Genomic DNA, 16856 nt, shown 5'->3' with positions numbered 1-16856 from the left:
TCCAGGGAGTCTGATGCCCTCCTCCGACCTCCACAGTCACCAAGCATGCAAGTGGCACACAGACATGCAGGCAAAACACTTAAAACAAGTATAAAGAAGTCTAAAAAACAATGTTTTTATTGTTTACGTTATAAAAAGAAGCCAATCTCCCCATCTTATATTTAGTACACATTTCATGACTCTCTCGGAATCATAATTAATTAAAGAAAAACTGTTCCAAAGCAAAATTAAAAAAAATAGACTATAAAATAATATTTTACTTTATTTGTTAGACTATTTCACCTGCATGTGTATGTACACCATGTGCACTGTGTTGATTTGGGTGAGAACAGTCCCAATAGGTTCTTATATTTGAATGCTTGGTCATCTCTGGGAAGGAACTATTTGGGAAGAATTGGGAGGTGTGGCCTTACTGGAGGTTCATCACACTGGATATGGACTCAGAGGTCTTAAAAGCCCATGCTGTTCTGTTAGCTCTCTCCGTCTCTTGCTGTGGATAGGAATCTCAGCTCTCAGCTTCTGCTCCAGAACTATGCCTTCCTGCCTGCTGCCATGCTCCCTGCGATGATGGCCATGGGTACTAACTCTCTGGAACTGTAAGACCCCAACAAATGGTGCTGCTGGAAACTAAGAATGCATGCAGTACCTGAAGAGGCCAGAAGAGAGCGTAGGATCTCTTGGAACGGAATTTATAGATGGCTGTGAACTGCCACGTGGGTTCTTGGAATGGAACTCAGGTCCTCTGGAAGAGCAGCCAGTGCTCTTAACCACTGAGCCACCTCTCTTATCCTAAGACTATGAAATAATAGTGAACAGCCAAATTCAAAATATCTAGGGTGGTTAACATGGAATGACCAGGATAAACAGAACTGAGGCACATAAAGAAAAAGTTTGTGCTCAAGAGGAAGGTCAGTGATGCAGGGAGCAGTGTCCCTGAAAACAAGACACCCAGGAAGGTCATATGGGCAAGAGATACTGACGAGGGAGGTCAATGCAATATGGAAACTAATATATATTTACCAGAGGAAGAACTTACACACAAGCTGGGAAGATCAGAAGTGTGCCCTTCTTCCAAGAGAGAGAGCTTTTGCTTTTTCTTTCCTCTTATACTCACCTGTGCCCGTACCCTGTCCATGCCCCTTTTGGGGCATGGACAGTATTGTAGGCCCACCCCTACAAGAGACCATGAATGTCCAGTCTTTTGATTCTTTAGAATACAGTGAGAAAAGATCATCAAAGTCATGATTTTCCATTTCAGGTACTTAGAACAGCCACAACAATATATTACAATTTAATTAAACCATTTACAATTGAATTAAACCATTAATTCCAAGGAGAAACTCCAACTGTAATACCATACAAAGAATTTCTATATTGAGTATAGAAAAACCTGTGTATATGTGTATATATATATATATATCAGAATTCAGAAATAGTAAAGATGGACATTATTGGCCATAGAAAAGTATAGAATCTATGCATATACAGAGGGCTATAAAATATGAGAAGTCATGACAAAATATCTGCAATATATAAAAATTATTAGTATCTAAGATGGAAACATCATTTCTTGTTTTCCCTTTAGGGTGCTGAGGATGGAGCTTTGAACATGTTAGGCAGGCACTCAAACACTGAGATACATCCCCAGTCAAATGTATAGATAGTTTCTATCAATCACTAATAAAAAAACATTTCAATTTGAGAAATTAATCCTGCACAAAAGATTGCACAAACATGCAAAAAATTCTATTGAGAATGCATGCTGAAGCATTTTATGATAAAATGACAAATAACTAAAAAGATAGTATATAAGAGCACCCTCGATCAGTTCCCAGCACCCACACTGAGTGGTTCAGCACCTCCTGTAACTCCAGCTGCAGGAAACCTGATGCCCTCTTCTGACCTCCAAGGGTATCTATACTCACAGGATGCACATATGTATGCAGGTGCACATGTATGCACACACACACACACACACACACACACACACACACACACAACACACACACACACAATTTTTAAAGAAATTGAGACAAGTTCTCACTATGTAACCCTGGCTAGCCTAGAACTCATTCTGTAGACCAGGGTGGCCTTTAATCAGAGATCTGACTACCTCTGCCTGCTGATTGCTGGGATCAACAGTGTACACTGCTGTGCTTTGTATTTATTATTGATATATCACACAGACCTATGTTACAATGTATACATGGAAAGTTCTGAAAGGGTTCATGCTGAGCTCTGACAAGGCTCGGGACTTACATTCAGCAGAGCCAACAGAAAATTCTCTTTTTACTATGTCAATTTCTGTGATGTTTACAATTTTGATAACTAATACAGTATTTAAATTTTTAAAATTTGTATTTAGTGTGTGTCCGTGCATATATGCCATGAGCATACTTGTGGAGGTCAGAGAGCAGCCTGATGTAGTTCTCTACTTCCACCAGGTGGGTACTGGGGATTGAACTCAGATCTTTAGGCTTAGTGGCAAGCTCTTCTACCTGTTGAGCCATTTCCCCAACCCAAGTTACACTGCTTTTATAATGAAAACTTTATTTACATGAAGAACTTCCCTTTCTGAGAAAACAATTCGCATGTACCATTTCTTCTGCTAAGTTGGACGTCACTGGCCACACAAAGAGGTATCATGTAATGTCTGCTTCAAGCCAGTGACCCCTCTTCCTCTCACTCTTCTGTACTTTTCCACATCTACTCCCCTGATTGCAAGCTAAACTCTGCTCTTCCCACATCCGTGTCAGTTCTGAATGAAGATCCAGCTTCAAAGGAGGACCATGAGGAAGGAGGATGGACAGCTCTGACTCTGTACAGTGTAAAGCTGTCTAGGGAAAACCTTATTTTTAAGAATTGAAAGACTACATAATAACAGAGGCAAATTACTGAGAAGATACATGACAAAAGTTAACACCCTTAAAATTAATTTTTTAATAAAAATTAAGAAAAAATAGACAGCTGTAAAGGAATGACTCACAAAGGGAGAGATTCAATTAAATGACAAATCTATGGAAAGGTAGTTAACTCATTAACAAAGAAACATCCGGTTTAATGGAGACGCATGATTCATTTAGAAGATACAAAGAGAGCTAGTTACATGGCTCAGAGTCTGGAGAGACAGTTCAGGGGTGAAGAACTGGAGCTGCTCTTCCAGAGGTCCTGGGTTTGATTCCAGCACTTACATGGAGACACAACTTGTAACTCCAGTTCCAGGTAATCTAACACCCTCAACAGGCACTGCACACGCTACGCAGATGTGCAGGGAAAACTCCTACACACATAAAATAAAAATAACTAAGTCCAAGTGGGCGTCGCCTGTGTGAAGAAGAACTCAGTTACAAGTCACCCAGCCAGCAAACAGGGCAGAACCTGGCCTCATATGCTGCCTTAGCCTAACCAAAGGAAAGTGTGGTTAGGGATCTCAGAGGGGACCAGGACAAGTACTGTACATGAGGCCTGAGTAGCAGGAGGTGTGTTTGCAGACTGAGGTCAGTGCAGAAGAGTTCAGAGTTCAGGGTCCTCCTCTTCCTGCCTTTCCAGGTGAGGGAAGGAAACATCTTTCACAGATAGGTATTTCCTTTATAAATGCTAGTTCCCCCCGCCTTTTTTTTTTTCAAGACAGGGTTTTTCTGTGTAGCTCTGGCTGTCCTGAACTCACTATGTAGACCAGGTTGATCTTGAACTCACTGAGATCTGCCTGCCTCTGCCTTCCAAGTGCTGGGGTTAAAGGTGTGCGCCACCCCTCATTCCCTAGAACCCTTTCCAAAGGAAATCCCAAACACTCCTTACCTTTTGCTTGTTTTCAACAGTATTTAGCATCAAATAATCCACATTCCAAAGAGGCACGGTATTTTGGTGCCCTTCACGTCAAACATCGTAAGATCATTTTATTGTGCAAAGGACACTCAAGTGGGGTGGGGATGTCCTTAGAGAGGAGTTTCTGCTGTCCTGCTTATTATTGCTGCTGGTTTAATACACTTACCCTGGACATGCATTGCTTTTAGTTGATTGGGTCTTCATCCTAAGTGTGGCCCTACCTCATATTATATAGCAGTTCCTGGACTGGGAGTGGTTGGAGCCTCTACCTTTGGTTGTGTGGGTTTCCAGGGCTCACCTGGTTGACACTCAATCCAGCTTCTCCTAACACACGCCCTACAGTCCAAGGCTCTCCTGCTCTGTCTCCACTCATTCGGGTTCTTGCCCAAATTGAGGCTCCTGGGAGGTAGACTGACATCGAGAGAATAGGAAATTCAGGGGAGGAGAAGAACACACGGGGGGGGGGGGGGGGGAGAGGGGGGCCGGCGCGTCTTGGCTGAGTTCCCTGTAATCCTGAGGAGTCCAATTCTTCTTCCTTCCCTCTGACACAAGGGAGAGCTGGAGAAGATATTCAGGTCAAGGTGACACTGTGATGGAGACAATGTTCCTAAATTCATATCCTCCGAGATTGCTTGAATTATGGGATTTTAGAGAAACTCACAGGAGAATCTGGTCTTCACTTGGCCACTCACTGAGGCTTCTGAGTCCAGGGAGTTGCTGGATTGTTTGTATCTGCCCTGTTAGGTCAAGCCATCATCTGGTTTTCAGTCCCTGAAGCCGGGCTCTAGACTCTGGAAGCTTCCTGCTTCTTCCTGTCCTAAGGTTATAACTGAGTCCTGTTTCCTGAGAGGACTCCTGTCCTTAATGCCAGCCAAATCCTAGTTCCCTTTTCACACTCAGGCAAAAACCCAAACCAGCAGCCACGTGGCATTGTTTACTGAAAACTCACATTCACCAGGCTTCTGTGATTATCAGTCCGAGAAGCCACACTGCCTGTCTGCTCCTGGCCAGGTTTTGTTGATGTTCAGCTTGGTCAGATCTGGCTGGCCCCATCTGTCCACAACCACAGCTGCATCCCATTCATGGGGACTGCTGTTGCCGGGCAATGCTTTTGGGTGTCCTTGGCCAGCAACATATGTCCTGTGACAAGGGAGGCGTTCTTACTCCATGGACCACCTCCTCCCTGCAGGTCTCCCCTCCACCTAGAGCTGGCTCCCCTAAGGCAAAAACAATGGAGTTTCCTTTCCTCTTACACCCACACAGCAGAACAAATCAACCCATGCTACCATAGGTTCCAGGGTGAAGCGTGGGTTCTGAGACTAGCTTCACCAAACCTGGAAGTCCCCCGCAGGGTAAATGCCTCTGAGAGTACACATTTGCCTGACATCAGCTGAATGATCATGTGAATTACGGAGAAAACTCCCTCCCTTCCCCATCGCACATTGGATATGTGGCTCCAGACACTGATATGTGTGTTCTTGAGCCTCAGTTTCTGAGTTTGTTGATGAGGTGACACGCCCCACAGCGCCTGGACCCTAAGACAGCCTTGATGCCTGCCAACTTTGCTGTCCCCAGCTTCTGTGTTCCTGATGGAGAGGCCTCCAATAGCTCCTCTATACAGGTGACACATCCCACAAACCCCGGACCTGGGGAATGCTGACCCTGCACACTGCCATAATTAGGTTTCACTTATAAATTAGGTACAGTAGGAGATTAACAAAGACTAAGGACACAATTGAACAACCGTGGCAATATGCTATGGGAAGCATATGAATTGTTTACTTCCGGAAGTTTCTGTGAATATTTTTTGAGTGTGTTTGATGTCAGGTAACTGAAACTATGAAAAGGTAAACCTCAGATAAAAAGGGGTAGGGAGACGCTGTGTTTAAGAGAGTGGAAATGGAGGAAACCGAGACCCTGCACCCTAAAGGCAAGCTCATAAGGCTTGGGTGGGGCCTACAGGCTCCCAGTGGGGTGTCTAAGATGAGGAGTAGCAAGAACTAGGAAAGTCTGGGCAGCAGATGTAGCTCGATGGTGGAGCTCTGCCCGCTGTGGGAACCTTTGATTCCTGTTTCTCCAATAAACCTAGTAATCTTGAAGACAGTTTGGATATGAGTTACTTTTCTTTGCTTTTTTTTTTTTGTATTTTTATGTGCATTGGTGTGAAAGTGTCAGATTCCCTGGAACTAGAGTAACAGACAACTGTGAGCTGCCATGTGGGTGCTGGAATCGAACCCAGGTCCTCTGGGAGAGCATCCAGTGCTATTAACCACTGAGCCATCTCTCCAGCCCTCCTTTTCTTTGCTTTTTACTTTTTCTCTTTGTAACCCTACCCCTAGTGATATCTCAGGATTGCTCGGCTGTAAGACCTGTGAACTGAAAGGCCAAGACATACATGACACAGAGATGCGGGGTGCTTCTCAGTAGCCAGTGTGGGAGCAGGCCAGGAAGGAGGTGCTGCTGCTGTCTGGGTAGAGGGAGGAAGGCTGAGACTCAAGCCCAAAGCATGGGGATGCTGCCACCTGTAGATGGCCTTTCCTGCGGGACACCAGCTCACACACAAACACACACACACACACACACACACACACACACAAAGCTTGGCCTCGAGCTTAGGCTTGTCCCACTAGCTCTTGTAACTTAAATGAACCCATTTATATTAATCTATAATTTGCCTCGTGGCTTTTTACCTCTCTTCCATCTTGCACCTCCTGTTTCCACACTGTGTCTTGCCTAGATTCGTCCATCCCCTCTTCCTCTCTCTCTCTGCCCAGAAGTCCCGCCTACCCGCTTCCTGCCTAGCTATTGGCCATTCGGCTCTTTATTAAACCAATCAGAAGGTGCCTTGGCAAAGACTCATCTTCACAATGTACTAAAGGATTATTCCACAGCCGTCACCAGCTGGCTAAGGTGACCACGGTGACCCGGATGCCAGAAGCCCACACAGATCTCCAGTGAACAGCAGGAGTCCAAGGTGCGGCCGGAGGAACAGCTGAAGAGAATTGAAGTTAGAGGATGCAGGCTTAGTGTAGGGATTTTCCCGTTTCCAGCTTGCGCTCTCTGAGATCATGAAAGCCACCTCTGCACCTCGGTTCCCTTATGGTTTAAGTGCTAAAGTGAGGAAAGGGGGGATAATTCTGCCTGCTCAATTTATCTCTGAAGTTTATGGCGTCGTCTAGGAGAGGTCTCCAATGAAAATCCTACACTCCAACAGAAGATGCGCACTTGCAGTCCCAGAGCTCAGATTGCTGAGGCTGGGGGAGATGAGTTTCAAGCTACACAGAGAAGCTCTGTCTCAAAAGCAACCATCAAGACACATTGCATGCTTGTATGAGATTCTCAAAGATTTAATGAATATACTAAATTAAAAACGAAACAAAACGACAATTTAAAAATAACAAAAATCACCAGAAATTGCTAAACAATATGGTGAGGTTAAGGACAAGAGTGAAAAAACGCCAGGGGTCAGCAGTCAGTCAGCGGGAAGCTTCTGGATCTGGTCGTGCAGTGCTCAGATTCCGCTGCAGGAGAGAAGGAAGGGAGTGAGCTGGGCACAAAAGACGGCGTCAGCGCCGGCAACCGCAGTCCTTTTAGCCCCCACCGGCAGCTTCCAGGGTTGCTTTGTTGCAAAAGAGCTTGAGGCAAAGCCCTTGTCTGCTGCTGCCACCCTCTGGCCGCAACCTGAATTGCACCCTCGATAATTTCCCTGTCAGCAGTTAAAACACTGAAACTTATTTGCATTTGAGTAGTGTTTTTCAGTCTACTTTCCTCCCCTTCAAAAAGCATGTTTTTGCTGGCTGTGGTGGCACATGCCTATAATCCCTGCACTCTCAGAGTGAAACAAAATGATCACTACTGTGAGGCTATCCTGCACTGCACAGCAAGCCAAGACCCTGTCTTTTTTTTTTTTGTTTTTTGTTTTGTTTTTTGTTTTGTTTTTGTTTTTCGAGACAGGGTTTCTCTGTGGCTTTGGAGGCTGTCCTGGAACTAGCTCTTGTAGACCAGGCTGGCCTCGAAGTCACAGAGATCCGCCTGCCTCTGCCTCCCGAGTGCTGGGATTAAAGGCGTGCGCCACCAATGCCCGGCCAAGACCCAGTCTTAAAAAAAAAGATTACTGGCAGAATATCCTCATCCCTGTACTCGGTAGAAAGATATAGGAGTTCCAAAGGTTCAAGGCCAGCCCTGGCTAAACAGTTTTTCAGATAAAGAAGACACTTAGCTTGAAAACGTCAACTACATTATACAGACACACAGCCGAGAGCCATTCCATCCTCTGCTCTGTGTTCTCTCCAGACTCAGGGTGCAATCACCCGTTCTCTTCCCCTCCTACTCCCCTACTCCACCCTCCTAGTGCCTCATACACACCTGTACCCACCACAGCCAGCGATGAGCCAGGAGTGGCAGTGACAACAGGACACACGCCCTCCTGCTTTCCAGACTGAGGAGGGGGTGAGGCAGAGGCCTGGGGACCTCTGAGCTCTGCGTGTGCCAGCTCCAGACATCCTGGGCAAAGGACCAGGGAGACACATGCTCCTTTCCATGGAGGAAAGGCGCAGGGAAGCTGAAGAGGGAGGCTGAAGGCAGCGGCTCCAAGGAGCTGTGTGCGCCCTTCCAAAGACACCGAGAAGCTGCTGGTCTTTGTTTCACCTGCATTCAGCCAGTATTTTTGGAGCTAAACATGTCGTCATGTTGTAGGATAACAGAGGCAAACTGGTGTGGCATGATATCCTTTTATTTTTGCAGTGAATATTTATTGACCACCTACTAGTCTTATGCCTGACTCTTCTAGACCCTGGGGAAGAAGCTCTACCCATATTAGAATTCACATTCTAGTAGAGGCTAATAATATACAGCATGAATGGATACGGTATCTAGTGACAGGCCATCTAGAAAAGAAGGCAGGAAAACGATTGCTCAAACCAGGGCCCAGCTGAGTGTTTGGAAAGCATTCGGTTTCAATGCAAAGTCCCCAGAGCTTCATGTGTGTGAGCAGTTGTGCCCAGCCGGTGGCGCTGTTTGGTAAAGTGTAGGGATGAGGCCTGACAGGAGGAAGGGTAACAAAAGCGGTGGCTCATTGGCTGTGGTCTGGCTGCTGTGTGGCCCCAGTCTGCCTTTCTGCTTCCTGATCCGAAAGCACATGAACATGGTGCCGCCTCTCTGGACTAAGCCCCTCAGCTGCCATGAAGCTAACTGTGAGCTAAGGTCAGTCCTCCTTCCCCTAAGATGTTTGCCTGGAATTTGGTCACAGTGACAGGAAAACAACTAATATGTAGAAAGAGGCCTACAGAGACCTCACTGAAGAAGTATAAACCTAAAAGCACTGGGGGAGGGGACAGGTGCACTTATTAGAGGGAGGACAGGCAGGGAGGCAGCCCAGCCCTGAGGCGAGACCATATTGGGTGCATCTTCAGAACAGAGAAGGATCCATTGTTGCTGGGGAATACGGACACAGTGGAAGGAGGGGCCAGGAAGCAACAGAGGGACGGGTGGGTGGAAGGGGAGGGTGGCAGGAGGCCCTTTCAGAGCAGAAGCAACCCGGGGATGGTTGCTTCGAAGTCCAGCTCTTTCTGTAGGGTTTAGTTCTGGAGACAAGACTGGCTCACAGGCTGACCTTGGAGATTTGATGGAGGAGGTATGGGCGGTACAGAGGTCAGGGGCTGGGAGATGTGGCTTTTGGAAGACACGTTGAGTGTGCCCTGGCTACGGATCCTGTAGGACAAGTCATCAGTGGTCTGGAGCAGCCACCAATTAGTCCTGTTTTTCACTGTCCTGCCCAGGGTGCCTGGGCTGCTGTGGAGGGCCGGATATCGAGCTGAGGAGGTGGTATCTTCACCTGCCTGATGCCTGCACCTGGAGGCTTGATTGGCACATCCCACAAGGCCTGTGTCTAGAAACTGGCTTCCCACAGGTGGGGCTTCCTCAGAAGAAGTATCCAGAACAGGCAGCCAGAGGACGGGTGAGCCATCTAAGAGAAGCAGCTGAGCTGTCCGGCTTTTTGTGACTTGGCCACCGTCTCCTTTCTGCTACACCAGTCAGTGTCGAGCAGAGTCACAGAGCGCAAGCTGGAAAATAGAGGACTCAGTGTCGCCTCTTGATGTGTCAGAGAGGCAACAGACTGGTAGCTGTGTGCCCTTCACCCCTCCACCCTACCCAAGCCTCAGCCAGAGCCAGAGCAGCTTTGAAAGTCCTGTCTGTTCATTTCCACCTCAGGCAAAGTTAGTACTATGCCAAGTGGCATAGGAAGGTCTTTTGGCTCCAGATCATGGGCTCACACACCGGAAACATCAGTTCTGGACTGTAGGCACGGAGAGAGAGCAGCAGCCGATGACTGGGTAGTCCTCTCCAAAAGTCCTGACAAAGTCTGTGACCTGGACCTAGCCATCCATTTCAACATTCGTTTGAAATACTAGAAAGTGGTCTCAGGCACATTGGAGTCACGTTCCTAGTGGAAGGGTTGGCAGCTGATTTTCATCAGCCCCCAAGGTAGGTGGGATGCATGGCCTCCCTGGGCTGCTTCTCTGGCAGGAGAGTGGAAACTAGGATCAGGTACAAGGAAGGACACTGAACTGCACAAGAGCTACTGAATCTAACAAAATCTAGCCTTATCCATTTTCTAGAATAGCTTCACACCTAATAACTAGCCCATGCAGGACAAGTACCAGGAAGAGATGGCCTTCATTCCATCCTTCGTATAGCAGAGGACCAAGGCTGGAATTCAAAGCCAGTCAAGCAAGCTCTGAGCCTCTGTGCTAGTGCCTGGTAAACTCAAAGAAAGAAGCTCTCATCTGTCTTCCAGGACAACGTCTCTCGGCAGGGGTGGAACTCAGTGGTTGTGGGGGTGGGAGGGCATTGTTATTGACTCTGTTCCATCTTGACTTAAGGTCAGAGAGTTCAAACCTATTCTTGCTCCTCAAGGTTAAACAACAGGATATTTGGCCCAAGGTCTGGATATTGGATGCCTTGACCTCAAGACCAAATTACAGGATGTTTGACTTAGGGCATGGTTAGCAGATGCTTTGAGTGTTAAGGAGGTAATTAAATTTGTTTGTTCCTTGTATCATTGTTAGGAAGTCTCTTGCCCTCTCCTTTTGCTTGGGGTATATAAGGACTACCAGTAATAAACTTGGGGCGTTGGCAGTATTCACTGAGTGCCCTCCTGACTCTATCTTCTGTCTCTTGTCTCTTTTCCCAATCCTCACTCTCCCTTTCAGGCACCTTTGAACAGGTCAGCCAGTCAGACAAACTGTGGAACATTTGCCAAGAGTTTGCAAGGCCCCAAGCTGGTTCTCCAGCCTCACAAAGGAAGAAAATAAATGAAAAGGTGTCATTATACATGTAAGCCCTTACCCTGGGGGTTTAGATAGCATTGCATTGCTGTGTGAGCTTGCCCCTCATACCAAGGTTGCTGGGGGCAGTAGCTTTCTCACCTGGGATGGTAGTGTCTGGTTCTTACCACCACTTGGCTGAAGGGAAGGACACCGGTATACACCCATAGCACCATAGGCTCTGCCAGCATTGTCTGACCTCCCTCCACTCCTGCTATGACAACAGAATGGAATTACAGATGGTTATGAGCTGCTATGTGAGTGCTGGGGACCAAACCCAGGTCTTCTACAAAAGCTCCCAGTGCTCTCAATGGATGAGTATCTGTCTCCAGCCTCTTGAAGCCAAATGCCCCTGGTATTGTTTCTCTATCTAGCCACTGTGTCTACACTCCTTTCGTTACGTTTGGACTCCTGCCTTCCCTGCATTCATGCTTTGTACATCCTATATTTCCAAGGAAAATTGCTCAAAGAAACAATCATTTGGCTTCTACTGGATTCTTTTGTATGTGGGGGATGGGGGAGTGCTTTTAGATGCATGTGTGCATATGTGTGTGTGCACATGTTGAAGGGACCACACCCTCACCCAGCCTCCTGCTTTGACAGCCATGACGGGCTGAAGAAAAGGCCCAGCAAGACAAAGGCCCCTGACTCAGCAACATGCGCTGAACTTCCAACATTGCCCCTCACTAGGAAGCCAGATACCCTCAATGTGGCAAGGAACCAATCAGAAGTTAGCTGGTGGGCTCTGGATGTATGATAACAGTGGAATGCAGAGCATAGCAATGTCCTGGGAGGGCCTATAGGCCATAGTAACCTACCTGTTGTAGTTGACCAATCAATTCAGGACAGGCTGTCCAAGCCCGGAAATGCACCAATCCCGAGACTGTTGTGGACCCCAGACACTCCCCTTGCTCACCCCAATAAAGTCCCTGCCTCTCAGTCCCTTCGGGTCCTTCTTGCCCCACCCGCTGTATTGGATGGACAGAGGAAGCGAGTTAATGCCAGTTAACTGGTTAAACAATAAAAGACTCTTTGCTTTTGCATTGGAATGGGTCTCTTGATGATTTGGGGGTTCAGAATTTGGACACAACAATGTGGAAGCAGAGAATGACTCTCGGGGGTCCATTCTCAGGAGAGCCATCACCTACTTTAACACAGGGTCTCTAGGTTACCTGGAGCTTGTTAAATAAGTAGTCAGCTGCGCAGCAAGCCCCCAGGCTCCTCCTCCCAGAGCAGGGATTGTAAGTGCACATTAACTAGAGTCTCCACTCAGGTTCTAGGGACCAAATTCAGGTCTTTAACTTAAAAAGCAAGAATTTTACCAAATGAGCCACCCTTGCCACCAATCATTCTACCATTTGAATTGTATTTTCCCATCTGTTTTCTCTATTTTAGCCATTAAACATTCATTATAAAATAATGCAGGTGGTTTCTGTTCTCAGCTCTTTCTAGTTCCCCCTCATAAGAAACGAGGGCAGGGAGAGGGGACCACTGACTCTCTCTGCACCCCTGGGAGCCTAGTCCTACATCCACCCTGATTCTAGGGAGCTTTAAACACTTCTTTCTGTGACTTTGAGTAAGTGAAACCCCCAAAAATCTTACAGGAATCCTGAAAAAGAAATCACCTGGATAAATAGGACAATTTCACATTTCATATAAAATAAGACCACACAAGCTAGACAGTTCAGCTTTTTGGCCAGGCCATACAAAGTATTGGAAATGCTTCTAGATTGTAATGTGAGCAGCGTTTTACTCTCAGTGAGTGGCCTGGGCATGATATCAGTAGTAAAAGCAACAGAGCCATGGGGTGAGGACCATGTTCTCCAACTGAGTCTGGCCCGAGAAGACACATTCTGTGGGCTGGAGGAACTGTTGCATCATTCGGTGTCATAAACCAGTCCTCACTATATTAGCCTGGTTTCTAAAACAAACATCGTAAAATGTGACTTGGGTCTGTTTTAGACCCTAGTTTGGAATCAGAAAGGGACCCCAATGATCTTTGACACTGTGACCTCAAGTAAAGTCACCTGTGTGTCTCTGAACATTATCTAAAAGAACTAGCAATACAAAAAGCCTCTGGATAAGGGACCCCATCCTGGCCCTCCCACCACTGAGAACTGTCATCTGTCCTTCCCTGTGGGGCACAGGGCAGTGTCATGCGCCAACTTGTGCCAAGAGTGTATTAATGAGTTCTGAAGTGTATTGGCAGCTCTGTGGTTGTCTGTGGCCTTTTGCAGCCTAGAAAACAGTTTCCAGCTAGAAGTCCCTGCTGTTTTGTCAATTATGTGTGAAAGCAAATAAGCCTGTGCCTGTCCACTGGGGGCTGGAGTACCGCTGGAGTGTGTGGTGAGGGGAGGGAATTCAAACAGGAGCTAATGTGGCCTGTGGGGAATACTGGGGAAGGGAAAGCGGCTCTGGCTGGAAGCAAGGGGCTGGCACCAGAACCGGGCGCATATTGTGGCCACTTAAGACTGGAGCACACGGGCGTCTGTTGTCCATGGTTTGAAGAATGCTCTACTCAGGGCTGGTTTACAGAAGGGGGAATTTTGATCTCGAGATGCAGATCTGGTTTCCCAAGAGCCATCTGCTTGCTTTTCTCCTTCCCCTGAAGAGCCCGCAGTCTCTTGTGGGAAAAACTCAGAATGTTATTGGCTTTCAGAGAAGAGAGGATGGGAAATGCCAGATAAATAGAGACTTAAGCTGCAAAATTTCAGTGCTCCCCCAGGGCTGTGGGAAGAGCCACATGGTGAAACTCTGGGACTGTGAACAGAAATGCAGAAACAGAACTGTGGGCTGGGGACAAAGTGGCAGAGGCTCGGCTACTCTACCAGACCACATCCACGTTTCCGATCACGTGAGGGGCAGGCAGCATTTACCGTGTATAAAACAATGAGAGGATTCAACGAAGCCATGTTATGGTAGAATCAGGGGTTCAACCAGGCAGATGTATTAAACTCTTCAATGGAAATGTAACTTGCAACCGAGGCAAAGCTAAGTTGTTTATCTCCCCATGTCTAAAGCAAATCTTAACTGAATTCTGTACTGCAACGCTTTTGTCTGCAGGTGGCAGGAACCCAGTTTAAAATGCCACACTCAAAATGAGGAAATGATTCTTTAATTCATCAAACTAATACATTGATAATGCTTTACTGAGTGCCTGCGTGGTGCTAGGAGGTGTTCTGGGAATTTCTATATTTATTAGCAAAGAAGACAGCACATATTCTCATATGTTCTAAGGGCGATGGGTGGGTATAGTCACATAGATGCAAATACATGTTTGTCAGGTAATGGTAAAGTCTTCTAGAAAAACAAAGCAGAGTAAAGGGACATAGTAGCAAGAAAGCTCCAGGTTAGGCAGAAATGGTTTTGATGACTTAACTGAAGCCCAAAAGGCAAGAGGGAGTCAGCCACACAGCTACTGGTGGAAGAACATGGCAGAAAGATGGAATAGCACGTGCAGAGGTCCTGAGGTAGGAACTAAGAAGTCAGTGAGGATGGAGAACGCTGGGTTAGGGTGGGTGCAGCAATAGGAGATAAGGCTAGAGGGGACCCGGCAGGTGCTGAGGGTCAGGGTAAGGCTCTTGGAGGTGAATGCAATGTCTTTAGGCTCTGAGGAGACCAGTGGCCTCATATGACTTGAGGTTTTCAAGCCTGAATTGGCCAACTCTATGGAATAAGTGTGGAAGCATGGAGGCCCACATGTAGGTCACTAGGGGGCTGAACAAGAGGCCTAGGAAGGCAGCATCAGCCCTGAGGAGGGCTTGGGTTCTGAGTGTGTCAGAAGCTGTGCTGATATGGTTTGCTTGTGGATGAGATGCAGGGTGTGTGCATGGCAGAGGTCTAGGAGGGGTTCAGGCATAGCTAGGTCACAAACTCAGGCAATATCATCAAGGCTCAGTTCTCCTGTTTTTCTTGGTATTGCTCTACACTGGCTTTATTTCCAGCTCTTCACATATGGTGCTGAAGATGTCCACTGTCAGATCAGACTTGCTCTAGAAGTTCTCTCAGAAGACCAAAGTGAAGTTCCCAGAAGGAAAAACAAAGGCCACACCTATGTAACTGATTCTACGTGGCTGATGGGCTGATTAGAAATCCATAATTGCAGAGAGTTGGAATGTCACAGACCCAGAACCAGACCATCTTGGGCTGTCTTTAGTCCCTTTAAGAGCTATCCATTGCTCACCTCTGATCTCACGGTCCTGCAAGGACTGCCGAAACCTTTTGGGCGGAATTAACAGACTCCTAGCATTTACCAACCCAAAAGGTAAGCATGACTTCAGACAACACTTGAAGCCTAGAACAGAGATGGGTCTGTTTTGCTAGACTCTGCCTGGTGTTTCTACCAGTGCCTTCAAAAATCCATCTGTGAATCTCTTCTGTTGGGTAACTTTAGAAACATCTCAAAACTATTTCCGTTACATTAAAACAGACCATCCAAGGCCATTTGAACCCATGTCCCAGGCCGAGCGTTGGTGGTGCACAACTTTAATCCCAGCACTCAGGAGGCATAGGCAGGCGGATCTCTGTGAGTTTGAGGCCCAAGGCCATGGTCACTGATATCAGGTTGAAAAATAAACTTTTATTCCCTTTGAGGTGAGAACTGTTTTATGTTTACAATATGGAAGCTTTTCATTCCCGATGTTTGCAATAAATGCCCTCTCCAGTGTGATTGGCTTGAACTATGTCACATGCTCACACTAGCCCAAGGAGAATATTCTGAGGAGAGAACTAACTGTACTGACTGGATTCTGCCTGATCCTCATCTATGGTTCCCAGATTACAGAAGTCAGTTTCCTTAAAGCGGAGGAGGGACAGTGGGAAGAGAAACCAGGGTGGTATTTGAGGGGGGTTGGATGTGAGTAGCCACACAATGCCCACCTTGGCCCAGGACAGTTTAGTGAGGCCATCCAATCTGAGTACCAAGCAGGGCACACACGAAAGGTGCCAACTGATGATGGAGATGTCTGTAGCATTGCAGGCATTGAAGCTAACAGCAATGGGGACCACAGGATCCAAAACTCACGACGTTGCAAGAGTAAGGAGGGGGTTACGTTTTAGACATGTAAAAGAGACACACAAATAATCATTGGTCACAGCAAAATAAAACAGGGGCCAAATGAGAAGAATGGGCAATCACACAGGAGGTGCTACAGTTGTGGTGGCTCGAGTCACAGATGGCAAAGTGAGCAGCATTCAGGTGGATGCTCAGGACCCTTACCAGGGAGTTGAGTGTCCTTGTCTTTGACAATAGCACTTAATTATGTATGGAGGCCCCAGCCTGCTAGGCATCCAGATCTTTCCATCATTAGCTTCTCCACCAGTCAGTGCTAAAAGGGAGAGGAAAGGCACCAGGCAGCCGCTAAAAGGAAGCCATAAGACAGCAGGACACCCTTTCTTCCTTCTCGCCCCAGGTTCAGCTTTCTGTTCAGGCAGCAGACCAGAAGAGTCGCCCGCCCGCCACAGAGGGACTCAGAGCACTTTGTTTGGCTCTACAGTGAGGGCTGGCGCTGGGCATTTTTCAAGGAAGGAGGGACCCACATATAATTAAACTCCAGTACTGGAATTTTTCTAAAGAAGAAGCAAAATATAATCAACATGACGTCCCCAAAGACTGAGAGAGATCTGAAAGAAAAAAAAGGCATAGCATCCATGTCTGCAGAGAGAAGCAGACAAGAAAAACAGAGTCTGCAGCATCAGCTTCCTGGG

At 47.0% G+C, this 16856-nt stretch overlaps 1 long non-coding RNA gene across 1 annotated transcript; it reads left to right on the top strand.

The window, feature by feature from the left end:
* Positions 1–8893: 8893 nt before the first annotated feature.
* LOC121142376 lies at positions 8894–10990 on the top strand. Its single transcript, XR_005879383.1, has 2 exons — positions 8894–9027; positions 9603–10990. It is a non-coding gene; the product is annotated as an uncharacterized LOC121142376 (long non-coding RNA).
* The last annotated feature ends 5866 nt before the right edge of the window (positions 10991–16856 follow it).

Source organism: Mesocricetus auratus, unplaced genomic scaffold (genome assembly GCF_017639785.1).
Source record: "Mesocricetus auratus isolate SY011 unplaced genomic scaffold, BCM_Maur_2.0 Super-Scaffold_100009, whole genome shotgun sequence".
Lineage (NCBI taxonomy): Eukaryota > Metazoa > Chordata > Mammalia > Rodentia > Cricetidae > Mesocricetus > Mesocricetus auratus.
This window is presented reverse-complemented; position numbering and strand designations above follow the sequence as displayed.